Below are 13,509 nucleotides of genomic sequence, written 5' to 3'. Positions count from 1 at the left end.
TCTAAAAACAACGTAAGTCCAATGATTATTTTTTTATTTTTATAAAATATTTCTATTATGCTTTTCCCTACAGTGTGTTGTAAATATCATTAGACAACATGACAACATGCACAGTGTGAATAGCAGGAAGTCAACCCCTCCCCCTCCTCACTTATCGTGAGAACAGTTTTGTGCCCAGCCGTTCAAAGGAAAGGTGTTGTCTCATTTCCTATAGCATGATGTATTTAGAAACTTGATTTCTGAAGTCTGAGACGGAAATACTTTTTCTAGGGTGACATCTTGTACATTGGATTCTTTCTTAGCACTTTGCAAGCAGACAGCAGCTGTCGCACATCGCGCTACAAACGGTTCTGATCTAAAGACATGGTAGCTTGAGAGGGTGAACTATACAGTAATCATGCTTGATCGCATCGGTGAATGCCTCACGCACAGTGCAGCAGCTCTCTGTATGCGGTTTTCCTATTCACTATTAATCTTGTTTGTTGTTGGTAATATCGTTATTTGAAGTTATCTGTTTATTTACTTTGGAATTCTTTGTGTGTCTAATTTGCTCCCATACAGCGGTTCCGAGTGTGAGAATGGAAAGCTTGTAATAGCACACACACCTAGCAAGAATACGATCCTCTCTGCAGTTCGGCTTCATCTGTATGTTTTACAGAGAAATGGAAACTTAATAAACACTCCTCGCAATGTCGTTCGGGTGTACGATATTTAGGAATAGACACACACGCGGATTTCCAGAAGTTCACGATACCTCGATGAGGTCTCGTGAGCGCGCTTCTATCCGCCCGAGCCGCATGGGGAGCAGCAGCCTTTGATGTGCCGGCCGGCCATGCAGTGAATAATTAGGGGAGGAGAAATGCCATCTGTTGCTTTGCGCTCGGCCTCAGGCCGGCATTTCTCCTCCCCTAATTATTCACTGCATGGCCGGCCGGCACATCAAATGCTGCTGCTCCCCATGCGTCTCGCCACCCTTCCTCCCTTGTTGTTCTTTGCCTGCTGGTTTATTTTGCAGACCGGATTTGTAGAACTCTGGGCAGGGTCGGAATTTACCCGATATGTGCCAGTACAGCACACGAACAAAAATAATAATAACTTCCGATCATACTTCCTTACAGATGTTTTTCACGCTCGCAAACCTAAAAAGCGAACACTTTTTTTTTTTTTTTTTTTAAATCCTCGCAGGAGACGGAGTGCATACATTTTTACTCTGGATCTTAAGTAGGTAGACCGTCTAGTTCTTCTTTTCTGTTTGAATTTAATCCAGAATAAGTGTGTATATATATGCCACAATACTACATTTAACTTGACTATGTGACTTTTCTTTTCCCATTTATTCGTTCTCTTCTCTTTCTCTTTTCTTCTTTTCTCTCTGTTTTCCCCCTTCCGCTTCCTTGTTTGTGCCTTTCTGCCCCCCTGTTAGACTCGTTTTTTGTGCCCTTCTGCCCTCTGTTAGACTCGTTTTTTGTGCCTTTCTGCCCTCTGCATCACCACATCATCACTCAGCGCTACCCCAGCATCACTCAGCACCGCCACATTATCACTCAGCACCCCCACATTATCACTCAGCACCACCACATTATTACTCAGCCCCACATTATCACTCAGCACCACATTATCACTCAGCACCACCACATTATCATTCAGCACCACCACAGCACCACTCAGCACCACCACAGCACCACCCAGCACCACCACAGCACCACTCAGCACCACCACAGCACCACTCAGCACAACCACATTATCACTCAGCACCACCACATTATCACTCAGCACTACCACAGCACCACTCAGCACCACCACATTATCACTCAGCACCACCACATTATCATTCAGCACCACCACAGCACCACTCAGCACCACCACAGCACCACCCAGCACCACCACAGCACCACCCAGCACCACCACAGCACCACTCAGCACCACCACATCACTCAGCAGCACCACTCAGCACCACCACAGCACTACTCAGCACCACCACATTATCATTCAGCACCACCACAGCACCACTCGGCGTCACCACAGCATCACTCGGCACCACTACAGCACCACCACAGCACAACTCAGCACCACCACAGCACCCCTCAGCACCACCACAGCACCACTCAGCACCACCACATTATCACTCAGCACCACCGCATTATCACTCAGCACCACCACATTATCACTCAGCACCACCACATTATCACTCAGCACCACCACATCACCACTACAGCACCGCCACAGAACTACTCAGCACCACCAAAGCACCACTCAGCACCACCACAGCATCACTCAGCACCACTCAGCATCACCACAGCACCACTACAGCACCACTCAGCTCAGCCACAGCACCACTCAGAACCACCACAGCACCACTCAGCACCACCACAGCACCACACAGCATCACTCAGCACCACCACAGCATCACTCAGCACCACCACAGCATCACTCAGCTCAACCACAGCATCACTCAGCTCAACCACAGCATCACTCAGCACCACCACAGCACCTCTCAGCACCACCACATTATCACTCAGCACTACCACAGCACCACTCAGCAACACCACAGCAACACACAGCATCACTCAGCACCACCACAGCATCACTCACCACCACCACAGCATCACTCAGCACCACCACAGCACCACTCAGCACAACCACAGCACCACTCAGCAACACCACAGCACCACTCAGCACCACCACATTATCACTCAGCACCACCACATTATCACTCAGCACCACCACAGCACCACTCAGCACCACCACATTATCACTCAGCACCACCATAGCACCACTCAGCACCACCACAGCACCACCCAGCACCACCACAGCACCACTCAGCACCACCACATCACTCAGAAGCACCACTCAGCACCACCACAGCACTACTCAGCACAACCACAGCATCACTCAGCACCACCACAGCACCACTCAGCACCACCACAGCACCACTCAGCACCACCACAGCACCACTCAGCACCACCACTCGGCACCACCACAGCACCACTCGGCACCACCACAGCACCACTCAGCACCACCACAGCACCACTCAGCACCACCACAGCACCACTCAGCACCACCACAGCATCACTCAGCACCACCACAGCACCACTCAACACCACCACATTATCACTCAGCACCACCATAGCACCACTCAGCACCACCACAGCACCACCCAGCACCACCACAGCACCACTCAGCACCACCACATCACTCAGAAGCACCACTCAGCACCACCACAGCACTACTCAGCACTACCACAGCATCACTCAGCACCACCACAGCACCACTCAGCAACACCACAGCACCACTCAGCACCACCACTCGGCACCACCACAGCACCACTCAGCACCACCACAGCACCACCCAGAACCACCACAGCACCACTCGGCACCACCACAGCATCACTCAGCACCACCACAGCATCACTCAGCACCACCACAGCATCACTCAGCACCACCACAGCATCACTCAGCACCACCACAACACCACTACAGCAGCACACAGCACCACCACAGCACCACTCAGCACCACCACAGCACCACCACAGCACCACTCAGCACCACTACAGCATCACTCAGTGCAACCACAGCATCAGTCAGCGCAACCAAGGCATCACTCAGCGCAACCACAGCGTCACTCAGCACAACCACAGCATCATTCAGCGCAACCACAGCATCACTCAGCCCAACCACAGCACTACCACAGCATCACCACAGCAGCACCACAGCATCGCCTCAGCATCACCTCAGCATCACCACAGCACCACCACAGCACCACTCAGCACCACCACAGCACCACCACAGCATCACTCAGCACAACCACAGCACCTCTCAGGGCGACCACAGCACCACTCAGCGCAACCACAGCACCACTGAGCACCACCACAGCATCACTGGTTCAAATATGTTCTCTCAATGTTTCAAGCTTTATTACAAATGTCACAAAAAGATGTTAATATTTCACTTCTGTTCTTGGATTTTCGTCACAATAAAATACACTGAACATAATCTTTGCAAAAGTTATTTACAAAAGTTTAAGCTATTGCTATTATAAATTAAATAAATTATATAAGTATTAATTACTTAAAAAAATTAAAAGCCATTGTTATTTGTAATATCAATACATCTAAGTCACGTAAATACAAAACATGTTGCATTACAAATGCTATAGATGTCACATTTGTGAAAGATATAACTATTGGCATTGTAAATGACAAAGCTATTAATTTAGCTATTTTCAAAAACAACACATAAATAAAAAAATTGTCATTTACAAGACCAATAGCTCAAACTTTCCTAATGCGAGACCTATTGCATTGAAATGCTTGTTGGTTTTTCCACGTGTGCAGCCTTGTGCAACACACATGGGAAAAGCTAAATGCCATGTATTGTTTATGTACAGGAAGGTGTCCCTTCAGATACATTAACTATCCTTTAAAAAAATGCAATTTTGTGACTTTCCTGGGTGCTGCATGAATCAGCACACATGACAGTAACAGAATGGCATTTTAGGATTGTTTATTTGCAGGAAGGGACACCTTTCTACACATAAACAATCCTCCACTGCACGCAAACACCCTAGAGCCATCGCAGGGGGAAATGCAAGCCTTCCCCACATTCTTGTAAATATGGTGCAGCCTTGAGTTTCAAAAGTGGAAGAGAGAGGCGTTAAGCCAAGAAGGCTAACACCTCTCTCCTCCACGTCCTTTTACACATCCCCCTGGGAGTAAAATATGAGTAGCGCTATCAAAAAATTAAATGTTTGTCAGAAAGGTGCTATAGAGAGATGAGGTGCATTGTTGGTGAGTGGTAGCGAGGGAATTTACGGAGGAGGAAATGGGCGCCAAAAAAGACTGTTGCACCGTGTGCGACCAGTGCTAGCGCTAGCCCTGACTGGGAGTGTTAGACCCCCCCACGTTCGGGTCTACTTGCGCCCCTGCCTGTATATATGCTCCACACCTCTCACACAGATGTTTTGGCATCGTAATGTTCTCATTAAAATTGATATAGAAATACCAAAGTCCCAAATACACTCACCCTGCCTTGCTTGGAGTGGGAGATACGAGGTAAAGTCCAAGGTACAAGCAGCAGCCTCCGTAGTGCTCACCTCTGATGCCTCTGGAATCGAACCCTGAGTGTGTCACTTCCCTCCCTCTCTTTATAACAAGCTTAGCCTCTCAACCAAGAGATGGAATATTTCCAAGTGCGGATTTCCGAGAAGGTTTGGGAGGTGCCACTAAACTGACAGGTAAAAAGGCGAGTATATGTAGGAGTTTTGATTGAATATCTGGGTGGGGCTTCCTGGCTTACATGTCTTACTCTTGAGCAATTCGTCGAAGAGTTTTCTAGAAAGTAATGGCGTCACCCTTATCCTTTCGGAGACGCGTCCCGTGCAAGTGGTGAACAGCAAGGATTGCGTATATACATGCAGAGTTAACCCCACGTCAAACTTGATTGCTTAAGTATTTCTGCTTGAGACGTGACTTGATGTTTTATGGAGAGCTGATAAGTCACTGATTCTTCCCCTGACCTACCAGCCTTTTAAAGGCAAGACTTAAACATGGCTGACTCTCACCCGGCCCTACTGGCTTTTCAGGGAATCACTGGCCAGACATGTGGCTAACTTTGCACCAGCTTTATTTGCCCTTCAGACGTACTTGGCCTTCTTAAAATCTACCCTTTCTTTCTGGGGAACCCACTGCTGATGCAGCAGTCAGTGGCCAGCAGGTTTTATATCCCCTTCTATCTGTACCAGTAGCAGTGAATGAAGAGGTGGCATTCAGAGCGGTACAGTAACTGGACTTCACATGTGTTCCCAATTAACCATGGCACGAGGTACCTGCCCACCACCAGAGCCCATCATCAGTCATGTCCACTCATCACTGTCAGAATTTAACCAGCACTCCTGACCAGGCGTCTCAAACACACATCACAACGCATGAAAAAGAATCACGTTGCAGTCCCGGGTTACCAACTAGGCATGGTAGGCACCGGCCTATGGGCCCCACTACATTTAGAGGCCTCGCAGCAACGGATTACAATAATATTGATTTGATCTTCAAAGAGAATTACAATCAAGCTTTTTTTAAATTCTTTCCAAAAGATAGAAAAAAATGAATCCCCTCAAAGAAACGCAAACTTTACATTAAAGACTCTATAGAGAAAATACTGAATTCATGTAATGTACCCATTCACAACTTAAAGTACGTAAACCAGAGACATCAAATTCACATAAGTTTGGCTCTTAAATGCTCATCTTCTGCAGCAGTCCGTTAGCAAACTACGTATGTGTAATGCACAGAAGTGATTGTTGGTAAAATTAAAAACGTATTAGGAGTTAATTTGTGAGGGGGGCCCTGAAATTTCGACTGCCTAGTGGACTCCACGGGGTTTATTCCGGCGCTGTCATGTGGCACCAAGGCTATGTGGTCAGTCAAGTATGGTGGAAGATGCAGAATCCTTCATGAAGAGCATCAGGCTCTCGAGGCTGAAGCCATCTGTACCCTCTGTCCACTGTTGATTGGTCATAATACATGCAGTGTCTGAACCTTCAGCGAGGGAGGGTTTTCACCCCGTTATCACAGACTGCACCAATGCACCGACACGCCCCAACATTACCTGACCTACAGACCTTGACATTGAGACTTATACTCATCCAAAGTTGATGGGCTCTAAACACCTTCATGCTAAGCCTGGCTCGGTAGGGTGTATCCCATGCATTATATCCCATGACAAAACTAGGGCATCCGTTATATCGACCTAAACACTACATCGCAAGGTAAACATTGCAAAGTATAATAGATTATTACAATAGTTATTAGGATTAGGTGGACGGTGTAGATTAAATATAATAAAATACTTTATATGATGATATAGTGGGAGGAAATGTATTATATAATATAACATAATGTTTCCAACCTTGAAATAGTGTGGCAAGCCCCACCAACAGATCACCTGTTATATCCGTTGTCCTCGCTTTGCCTCTTTATTTACTGCTTACTCTTTTCAGTACAAGAATCAGTTCATAGGTCACCACAATGTATGTGCCAAAGATATCAATTTTCCCTAGTCATCAATAAACTCTAGAGCCTTAATTACCAATGGCCCAAAATAACTCCTTTAATTTCCTCGCCCTGTAATTACCGTTTCTGGGATTTCGGATAAGTGGTGGAAGGAAATAACAGGAATTGCAAGTGTTTCATGCATTCTGTTCTCCAGCATTCCACTCAGAGGCCTCATCTGCTGGTGGAGTGCAGCTCACCAATGGCGTTCACACTCAGTTTATAATTCCAGTGTGTGTGTGTGTGTGTGTGTGGAGGGGGCTAACTGCATTTACAGGAACCATCCTGATTCACAATCAATGAGGACCTTGAGGGTAAAGTTCTGAAAAGCTGTCTGATGTGTTTTTTTCCTGTTGACACAATACCTGCACAACCTTAAGATTTCTAAGGTCTACATTTATAATCTGGAAGGGGTCTTCACAGCAAGCAAGGCCTTTCTAAGACTCATCGCACCCTCAGAACTGCATCACATCTTGGAAACTGGCCATGGTGTGGTTCTCATCGCTGTCTAAGCCACTAAGCATGATGCCACTCTTCCTTATAGCCTCTGTTCTATAGTCTAACGCTCATCCATGTACCTCACATTCAGTTATATTACATGATGAACCGGAAAGCACCATTATTCACACCTCCTTCCCAGGAAATGCATCACACACCCTGGAGGACTCAACTTACCACTGTCAATGTATAGCATCTCATTGATGGACCGGCTACATCATCATTGACAAACCTCACCCTAGCCTGTGAGAAAGTAAACCGAAAGGAAACTGGAAGGAAGGTGGAATATCAAGTTTAATCTTTGATAGGCGACCCATCCACCTGTCAATGGTCCTTCAGATACAATGTAATACATTCACATTTGTAGAGCGCAGAGATACCTCCGAGAGGCGTCCCAGCGCTAGCGGTAAAGATCACCTGAGGAAGGGAGCAGAAAGATGCTGACTTAAATCTGAAGAATCACAGACAACACGCTCCAAATTATACTTCAACATTCTAGAGTCTTAAATCTCGCTTTAGCAGATTAGTTAGTACTTTAATTGGTCCCACCAGGCGATGTGAAGCTGGTCCTAGGCCATAGTTCAAGTTGTTATGAAAAATGTAGTGAAGCTCAACAGTGTAAGCCCAGTGAACGCGAGCAAGGTCTTGTTTGAGAGAGATGTACCTGGAGACTTTCAAGAGAAAGGACATTGATTAAAAAAGTTTGCTCAGGAAATCATATCAAAAAGGATGCAACCAAAAGTGCACATGATGAGGAATAAGTGACTGTTTACATCTGTGGCATAGAGGTGCTTAGTGTTTCAGCAGCCATCTCACTCAACTCATCTGCAGTGAGAGAAAGTAAATCAAATAAAACTGGAAGAAAGGTTCAATTGCACGTTTACTCTGATGGGCACCCCATTTATCTGTGACTTGTCCTTTAGTGACAGATGTCAGTCTGATGGACCACAGACAGGATGTTCCAAATGACGTCTACATTCGAGATTCTCAAACTTTCCGCAAGTACCTGAATTAGAACACATTTTTTAAAACAGTAAAAGCAATTGCTATTTCCATTTCATGTTTGATTTCGAGGCCCATATTATCCCGGTCGGTGCAGTTGCCTTTACTTTCATCTCGCTTCATGTGTATTTTCGCTACAACAGGCTGACTGAACAGAATTTTCATACAGTTAGTTAACAGTTAATTCTGGGGGGCGTGGCTTGGGGGGGCGTGTCTTGGCACCCAATGGTCATGGCGGCGGACAACTGAAGCTCCGCGGACCGCCTTGAAGACCTGCCGTTTCCCGCACTCGCTGCCTTGTGCGGAGGGTATACTAAGACGTCCGAGGATACCGGGACACCACTAGACCATACGGCGGCCGTCCGAGTATGAGCGCACCATTTCTTTTTACCGCAGTAAGTCAGAAGCGGTTTTGGCTCGCACTGCGGCCGCCATTTTGTGTGTTTTAGCGCGATGGCTCGCATTTCTTCAACGGTCCCGTTTCCTGGCGCATTCTTGTCGGAACGCCTTTCCACACTTTAGCAAGCCTTTTTTCCTGCACAATTTTTCTTCATTAATATGAATGCAACAATATAGCGCTATACGCCAGGCGCCCCCTTTTAAGCACCGGTTTTGTACCTCCTTCACAGCCTTTCAGGAGTTCCTCTCTCTCCTCAGAACATTGTCTCTTCCTTAGCTCACAGACACTATCTCCTTATGGACATTCTACTTCAGTGACATTTCCGCCCGCCTGTTCAAGTGGCATTCCTTGTTACTATACAAATCATATGGAGCCTTTCTTTGCGTGCAGACTATATTGACACTTCTTTTTTGCTGCATTCCACTGTATGCTGTGCCTGAATCCCTTTGGTGCTGTTTTGATCTTTTTAAGGACAACTGTTTTAGGCCGCTTGACTTTTCTCATATTTCCCTTCACTTCATCTCTACTGCATCTCCTCTCATTAGTTTCTTTGTCTCCTGCAAGATTACGTTGCAAGATATCCTCTTTTTATTGAGGTGGAGGCTGCTAAGTGAACTTTTATGAGGAGATTAAAGTCGTAATCTCCTTCCATCACAACACCAAAGCGTACCTTTATTGAAAACTCCAACATTTTTTCTGAGTATTCTAAACTTGAGGATTCCCTCCCTTCTTTCTCGCACAGCTCTGACGCAATGATGGAGTCCTCTCAGGCTCCTTCTGGAAAATGGAACACCAAGCGGCTGAAAAAAGACCCACCATCACCTCCTAAGTTATCGTCGCTGGCCTCTATGGATTTAATACTGGAGGAGATTAGGGCCCTTCGACCCTTCATGGAAGAGACTAATGCTAAGTTACAAATTTTGACAGACAATTGGTCCCAGTTGGAGACGCGGGTGTCCTCAGTTGAACATAACATCACTTTGTTCAAAGAGACTTGTACTCATGTTTCCACTCTTCGCTCGCAAGTTTCATTGCTTCAGCAACAGGTCGAGGATTTGGAAAATCGTAATAGACGGAACAACATCCGTATTTACGGACTGGTGGAAGGGATTGAGGGATCTGATTCTTCATTCCAAAGCTTCTTCATATGCCGGAGGGAACGCTTCTGAACCTCCAAAGAGCACACAGGCTTGGTCATCTATCCTCTTCAGCATCATCATCACAGAGACCTAGGGGAGTCATTTTGTATTTCCTGGAGTACACAGACTTACTGACGGTATTGGCGGAAGTTAAGTCTACTCCAAAGATCTCTTGGTCCGGCTCTTCCTTATTTTTTGCCCAAGATTATGCTAAAGCTACCGCAGCACTCCATAAAGCCTTGCTAAATATGAGAGCCGACCTACAACGTATGAAGATCCAATTCGTTTGCAGAGTTTCATTAACTCATGTCACGCACCTACTATGGATACCTCTGGTTCCTCATCCTCGTTCCATGGTTGAACTAGAGTCGTAACTTTAACTTTGATGCTGCTTGTTGTTTCTGCTTCTTGATTCCAACTATCTTAGCAGTTGGTTTCTTGAGTTTGCATTGTTTACACTTATAGTTATGTAATTCCTATTATTGGTTATTTCTTATTTCTATTACCTGCTTACTATGGTTATTGTCGCTGTCTGTTCCGATTTCCTGTCCTAACTTGTTCTCTTTCCCACCTCTTCACAGGTTTCCAGTCCAAGTTCTTTATTGTCTTCCTGGCTTCCGTTCGGCCGACGTCGGATTTGCCGTCTGTCCCATGTGGTTCCACCCCCTCCTCCATCTCTTTATCTTATCTTCCCCATGTAAGTATGTTTTTCTATTGTATGTTTCCCTGTCTTTCGTCATCATTCCCTTCCTTTTTCCTTCCCCAGGTATTTCGGTCCCATACTTTTTAGGTGTCATTGCTACTTCCTTTCTTTATATTCCTTTTTTTTCTGAATTCTTCCTTTTCCTGCTCCATTGCACTATTGTTGTTGCTATTTCCCAATTTTTATTCTTGACTTCTTTATATAATTTTCACTTTCCCACCTCTCCTCCACTTTTATATCCTATCTTAAACTTCTTATTCTTTTTGGTTTTTGCTATTGCCTTTGATTGTCAAGTGCTTTCTTCAGTCCCCCTCCTTAAAAGGTCATTTTCCTACTTTTCTTTTTTCTCTCTCATGATTACTGCACATATGCCATCTTTTATTTTTTCTTTCCTTTATATATCCATGAGCTGTTTTGTTTTACTTATGTTATCATTGTTCATTATACTTTATTGCTTTGTTCTCCCTGACCCATTATGGACCCATTATGCCGCTGAGATTAATCTCATGGAATGTTAGAGGGCTGAACTCTCCCATTAAAAGGTAGAGAGTTCTCTCTCATTTAGCTAAACTAAATGCTGATATAGTTTTCTTGCACGAAACGCACCTTACAGAGAACAAATCTCTCAAATTGCAAAAAGGTTGGGTCGGTGAAGTCTTCTATTCCAGTGGTGATGGTAAACGCAATGGAGTCATGATGTTATGTCGTAAATTCTTGGGTTACCAGTTGATCTTTCAGGACTCCGATACGGAGGGCCGGTGGCTCAATGTTAAGTTGATGTTGAAGGATGTTCCAGTCTCCTTTTTAATGTATATGCCCCAACTGGAGGTGACTCGTCATTTTGGGTTTCACTGGCTAAGCAGGTTACTCTTCATATGGAGGACAACTTTATATTGGCGGGGGATGGTAATCAAGTTACTGATCCCTTTATAGATCGCAACTTTAGAGTCTTATTTATCCCCAACAAGACCCATAAATCTTTCATCCATATGATAACACAACAAACTTCTTGATGCATGGAGGCTCTGTAACCCGACCACCAGGGAATACACCTTTTACTCCCCAGTTCACCACTCTCAATCGCGACTTGATTATTTTTTCATTTCGCATAACATTTCACAATCGCTTATAACTGCTGATATCGGACCCATTCTTTTATCAGATCATGTCCCTATTTCCATGGATTTAGAAATCCTACCCAAAACCAACGCTCTAAGATGATGGCGCTTTAATAACGCCCTTCTTCTCGATTTGGCATTTTCCAATGCCTTCAAGACCTTTTGTGACGAATATTTTCTTATTAATCATACTGAGTTATTGCCATTTTCTGTTATTTGGGATGCTTTTAAAGCCTCAGCAAAGGATTTTATTATAACATATGTGTCCAAAAAGCGCAACATTGCCCGTAAACGTACTAATTTGCTATTTCAAGACATTAAGAGACTGGAGCATTCTTTCTATACATCCAACTCAAAAGAGGTTCTTGATGAACTTATAAAATTGAAATTGCAATTCAATAAGGACTCTACTGATAACGCTACATTTTACCTTCTTAAATCTAGCGCAAAATTTTATGTGGTAGAAATAAAGCAGGCAAGCTTTTAGCCAACTATTTAAAAACTAAACACAACAAATTGAATATTGACTCAATTTATGACAATAACTCTGTTTTAAAGTTTAAAGATAAAGACATTTTGAATTAATTTGCTGCCTTTTATGAGAAATTGTACTCATCTGAAACTAATCCCTCGGAAGATACACTTTCACACTTTTTTTCAACACCTATCAGCTGAACTATCAAGTCTAGAAAGCGAAATTCCACAATCAGAGTTATTAAATGCATTACATCATCTCAAAAAAGACAAAGTACCTGGGCCGGATGGGTTCACAGTTGAATTTTTTCTTAATTTCTCTGATTTAATGAGGCCTAAACTACATCTTTTAATTGATTCCTTCCACTCTCTGGGGAGATCTGGGGGCTCTTTTTCAGATGCTCATATATGCCTTATCCCCAAGGAAAGGAAGGATCTTCAATACTGCAAGAATTTCCGACGCATATCCCTTGTTAATATCGATTATAAAACCTTTTCAAAAGCATTAGCTCTGCGCTTAGGTCCCTATCTTTCAAGAGTACTAGGCAAAGAACAATCTGGCTTTGTGAAAGGACGAGTCATGCAGGATAATACTAGACTCTTCTTTGATACTCCCTCTAAAGCCCCCATCTTAATCATTCTTTAGCAGCCATAGCCTTGGATGCTGAAAAGGCATTTGATAGAGTGGAATGGCGCTATCTGTTTTATACCCTCAAATGGTTCGGCTTTGGTCCTAATTTTATTTTTTCTAGTTTCCCTTTTATATTCTAATCCTCGAGCTGCTGTCTTTGCCAATGGTCTTATGTCGCCCCTTTTTAAACTCGGCAGAGGTGTACTTCAGGGCTGTTACTTTTCCCCTTTTCTTTTTAATTTAGCCCTTGAACCTTTTCTTTCCAAAATTCGACAAAACTCACAAAATTCGGGATTCCACATCCCTGCCACTCATGTTAAGCTAGCGGCGTACGCTGGTGATATCTTAATTTTTATTTCAAACCCCAATGATTCGATTCCCGCCTTTCTTGAAGAAGTTAATACTTTCTCTTTGATTTCGGGTTATAAGTTAAATAAGGATAAGTGCGAGATCTTACCTCTAACTAAATATACCTTTAAAGATGATTTTAAGTCCACTT

General features: G+C 44.3%; 1 protein-coding gene across 1 annotated transcript in view; it reads right to left on the bottom strand.

The window, feature by feature from the left end:
* The window catches only part of LOC147679831 (uncharacterized), a 553,220-nt gene extending 548,117 nt beyond the window's left edge, over positions 1-5,103 (bottom strand). Inside the window, exon 1 of the mRNA XM_086943391.1 lies at positions 5,022-5,103. The gene's annotated coding sequence lies outside the window, so the exon portion shown is untranslated. The remainder of the gene's footprint in view (positions 1-5,021) is intronic.
* Between the last annotated feature and the right edge of the window lie 8,406 nt (positions 5,104-13,509).

The sequence above is a fragment of the Lissotriton vulgaris genome, chromosome 11 (genome assembly GCF_964263255.1).
Source record: "Lissotriton vulgaris chromosome 11, aLisVul1.2, whole genome shotgun sequence".
Classification (NCBI taxonomy): Eukaryota; Metazoa; Chordata; class Amphibia; order Caudata; family Salamandridae; genus Lissotriton; species Lissotriton vulgaris.
Note: the sequence above shows the minus strand (reverse complement) of the source record. Positions and strands in the feature narration are given on the sequence as shown.